Raw genomic sequence first — 5,175 nt, forward strand, 5'->3', positions numbered from 1 at the left:
GGTTCGCGTGTTCTTATTTGGTTAGCATCATGTGTTGAACGTCAGTTGACTAACGATTTTTATCAAACAAAGATGTTTTTTTTATCCAAAATAAAATGTTTGGGGGTCAAATATTCTAAAAATATACGGATAAATTTAACAATATTGTCAAACGTTTAGATTATTTTATTATATTATGAAAAGAAAAGAAAAACATATATATCGGCCCATTATAAGAAAAGGAAAAACCTATGAAAGGTTCCGGTAATGGTGGAAAACTTGTTTATAGTCTCTCTTTTTAAACGAAGAAAAAGATTTAAAAAAAAATAATTAGAAATAGTATAGAGAAACTTTTAAAACTTAGCCATTTTTTCAGTTAGTGTAGCTAAAGACCTCAAGTTACACCCTATGATCATATCAGCAAAGCAGCAGGTATCCTCTTTGCTGTTCCCCACTGGAACGTCCACCACATACGACTCTACCACGACCGTTTACCCACCGTCGTTTCCTCCGTCCCTAATCTCATGCAGCGTAGTAGTAGAACGGTAATTAACAAGCCTATGATCACCTCCGATAATGCTAATCATCATAACATGACAGTCATCATCAAGTTCATCTAGTCTCTCCGTGCTGGTGGCAGCCGGCAACCCTGACACCACCACCACTTCACGTATACTCCCGATGCCTCCGTTGCCCGTACTCAACTTGCAGCTCTTCACGAATTGCTTGTACAATTGCGGGTTGTCAAAGCGCCGGATTATGGACCATACCAGAGGAAGTGGTGCATCGATGGTTTGAACTAAGCTGGAACCACATTGGTTGGATGATAGCATAGGGGTGTGATACTAAATTTTCATCGCTTCTGTTTTGGGATGGCGTTGAAGTTCTATGATTGGTCGGTTATATAGCATTTGAAGCATCAATTCTAGCATAAGGTCTGCATATTACGCACACGTATATAGCAGTAATGAATTCGAAGATGATAGATATTTTATTTTGGAAAACCTTTGCATTTATCGGTTATGTCGGTTAGTTTTTGTCTCAACATTAATTGTCTCCATGCATTGTTTTATGGTGCGAGGCCCATCGCCAATGTTATATCGTATTATTTTAGAACAAATATTAGATTAAAAATTTATTAAAAAATTAATCATACCTTTAATATTGTCCAATAAAATATTAATCCTTAAATTTTTAGATGTGAACGGAGGATGACAATCCGAATTATTTTCCAAGTTGGTTGAAATTTGAAGGCAGTGGGACTGTTTGCTGTATCGTCGAAATTGTCCTTTTGTAGTTTTAGCGGTTCATCTAGTCCAGATTGCTTTTCATGGGGTTATAAACAATAATATAATATAATAAGAATGGATCAATAACTGTTGGGGAATCATCGTATTTTCATAAAGTTTTCTATTTTTATATATTTTAAATGTTTTTCGTATTTATATTAATAATTTAATTTCACATATATTAAAATTTTATAATTTTATACTTGATATAATTCTCTAAAAGATTTTATTCTTAATCCTTCTTAATAAAGTAGCTAATTTTATTAAAACTAGAAAATATTCGAAACAATAATAAAGTTTGTAAATTAAATACACAATATAATATTTTCTATAAACCACAAACGCACAACAAATTAACCACTTGATATCATATATGAACCATACAAGGAAAATGTTAAAATCCATCTAAAAACCTCGAGCAAAAACAAATATGAACAAATTTTGTATATATCAACAAACGAACTACAAAATGAGATTAAACTACCGAAACACCACAAAAAACTGTGAATTAGAGTCGAGCATCGTGAGAAAATTATCTACGAACGTAAATTATGTGTCCGAGTCCTATCCGATACCCAAAGAATGTAAAATTATATATAGTGAATAAGCAACATCTTTATCGTCGGACGATATCAAATAATTTAATTTCACATATATTAAAATTTTATAATTTTATACTTGATATAATTCTCTAAAAGATTTTATTCTTAATCCTTCTTAAATAAAGTAGCTAATTTTATTAAAACTAGAAAATATTCGAAACAATAATAAAGTTTGTAAATTAAATACACAATTATAATATTTTCTTATAAACCACACGCACAACAATTAACCACTTGAGATCATATGAACCATACAAGGAAAATGTTAAAATCCATCTAAAAAACCTCGAGCAAAAAAACAAATATGAACAAATTTGTCTATATCAACAAAAGAACTACAAAATTAGATTAAACTACCGAAACACCACCAAAACTGTGAATTATAGTCGAGCATCGTAAGAAAATTATCTACGAACGTAATTGTGTGTCCGAGTCCTATCCGATACCCAAAGAATGTAAGATTAATATGATAGTGAATAAGCAACATCTTTATCAGTCGAGACGATATCAAATGCAATCATATAAGAATGAAACGAATAAAACGTCAAACAACCTATATCGAATACAAAAGATAGGAAAAATATATTTATTTAATATTAAAAGTGAAATCACTTAATTTAAGTAAAACAAGTACGAACACATGATTTTAGATGAAAAATACAATTATAATCTTTTTACCATCACGAAAGAAACACGAATGTGTTAATAATTATTCAAACCAATACAGAAGAAAGAAAAATCTATTTACACAAACTCGGTTCGTTTATATTGGTAAGTTAAAGAATATAAATCAATATTCAATATGAACTTATTTGTTTATATGAAGATTAAGGAGTTTGGTCCAGTAGGATTGATATAGGAGACTCTCCTATTTTTTAACATATAGTTTTGTATACACATGGTTAAAGGTGATTGAAAGTGTCTTAAAATTAGATCCCACAAACATTTAAACAAAAAATCAGAATCCAATGGACCCTCCTCTTTTTTCATACCATCACATGTTGCCCGCTAACTTTTAATTTGTAGGCCACAACTGGGATGTGACATTACTTGTATAAGATTATCAGGCAAAGGCGAGCAAACCATTCAAATTTAAGCAGTACTTAACTGCTAATAATGATAACAATCTTGTTTTCTTGTGTGGAAATTAAAATCATAGGCATCAAAACAAACCATCAATACCCCACTTTTAAGTGATCAACAAAAACATGGCATTAAGTCTCAAAGGCATATAGAGTGATTTGACAAATACATTGGAGCACGCCTTAGACTCTTACCACAAGACTAGTTATTATTTCTTAACATACTCATAAATACAAATGAGTTTAATAGGACTAGATTATTAATCACAAGTTTAATAAGTTCTTGACAGATCAAATTAAATGAGTTATTACACATGTTGTCGTTTGATAGATAATTACATAAACACGGGTTGTAGTTGTTATCAAAGAGTTTCATAAACACGTGTAGTTTGAAAAAGCTGCATGTATGATATAGGCGTCACGTGCCACTAGGATTAGATGTCGAAAAGATAACAACAATTAACCAAGATGTTTGTTCAAGATTATTCGTGATGTTGATTGAACACGAAGCATGAAGATCATATGAAGTTATCACAATTATCTTAATTATATTACTAAATAAAATATTTGAGTGTAAAGACCAATCTAAATTCCAATAAATCCAAGTGATTAGCGGGTTCGTAAATAATGGGATATGAATACTCGTGTACAGTGAGTTTTATCCAAAATTTTCCAAGTGAATCTTGATTTCCATGGACCTACAAATAATTTACCATTAAAATCACACACAATTTGGAAATAGTTTCCCAATAACCTTATTTTGAAAATTCATGTTTTAAGTTCACTAGTATTAATATTAGCAATTTATTATAGGTATGATGATAAAATAATACGTATATGATAATCTAGGAACCAAACCTTATGATAAGATTTAAATCTCATAATAAATTTAAAAAAAATACATGATAATCACGTGTGATGAAATTTGAACATAGAGGTTTAAAATGTTAACATTGTAACTTTAAAGAAAATTTAGTATTTAAAAAAATAGATGATAAAAGTGAAAATGTTTAATAAAAGTTACATAATTTGCGGTACTCACTTTAAATGATGGATCTAAAAAGCTAAGATGCAATTATTTATGGCAAGTGAAGGCAAAATTCCCTTTAAAAAGGAACCCTAAACTAAAGAAACCAAAAAGTGGGGGGGCTAGGACTAGTTTATATAATTCTTCATAATAAAAAATCATTAGTTATTTCGGATTCCCAACCTCTCGTTTGAGTTAGCCAAGGCGAAAGAAGAAAACGCACTTGTCTGTCGCTGCATACATTTCTCCAACACTGGGTTTATAGAGAGCGATGAACAGCATACGTTGCTGCATCTCTTGCATTCTTCCGTGTGGAGCTCTGGATGTGGTTCGAATAGTGCACTCCAATGGCCACGTTGAAGAGATCAGCGGCTCCATCATGGCCGGCGAGATCATGAAGGCTCACCCTAAACACGTCCTCAAGATACCCTCGTCTCCTTCCCACGATGGCATGGTTCCAAATATTGTCGTCGTCCCGCCTGACGCAATGCTCCAACGCGGGAAGATTTATTTCCTCCTGCCTCTGCCCTCTTCACCCCATAAATCTTCCTCGACAAACATGAACAATAGAAGCCAAGACAACGACAGTAACAGCCACAGAGGCCACCAGCATCGACAGAGCCGGAGTATGAGCAACGCCGACAACAATGACAGCAACACGGTTCGGTGGTGATTCTTTCGACAACGGATAGAAGAAGAGGAGAGTTGGGTGTGGAGACCACACTTAAAGATCATCTCCGAGACCCCAAGTGATGATGGTTGACCATCTCCAACTACGCTGTGTCATACTACTGTTAATTATTAGTATTAATTTGTATTACAAATATGCTGTTTTTTTTATTTTTCTATGTAGGAGGAGAAATAAAAATTTTGCTCACAATAGATCTTGAATCCACAATTTAGGGAGATAAAAATGTTACCGGATAACTTTAACTGTATGCATGCTCTAGAGATTGTATTCATATGGTATAATGAAAATAATATCATTTTAGAGGTTGAGTTTTTTTTACCAGATAGAAGTCGCTAGTTTTATTAAAATTAGAAAAATATTCAAAGTATAATAAAAGTTTACAATCATAACCGTGAACTAAACACATAATAAGAAATATTTTTCTATAATTGTTAACATAAGAAATTAGTCACTTAATTCACACAAGAACCACACAAAGAAAAGATTAAAAAAATATAATCAAATA

At 32.1% G+C, this 5,175-nt stretch overlaps 1 pseudogene; it reads right to left on the bottom strand.

The window, feature by feature from the left end:
* Positions 1 to 317: 317 nt before the first annotated feature.
* LOC120190376 lies at positions 318 to 900 on the bottom strand (annotated as a pseudogene).
* Positions 901 to 5,175: the final 4,275 nt, after the last annotated feature.

Source organism: Hibiscus syriacus, unplaced genomic scaffold (assembly GCF_006381635.1).
Source record: "Hibiscus syriacus cultivar Baekdansim isolate YM2019G1 unplaced genomic scaffold, ASM638163v2 tig00116962_pilon, whole genome shotgun sequence".
Taxonomy (NCBI): Eukaryota; Viridiplantae; Streptophyta; class Magnoliopsida; order Malvales; family Malvaceae; genus Hibiscus; species Hibiscus syriacus.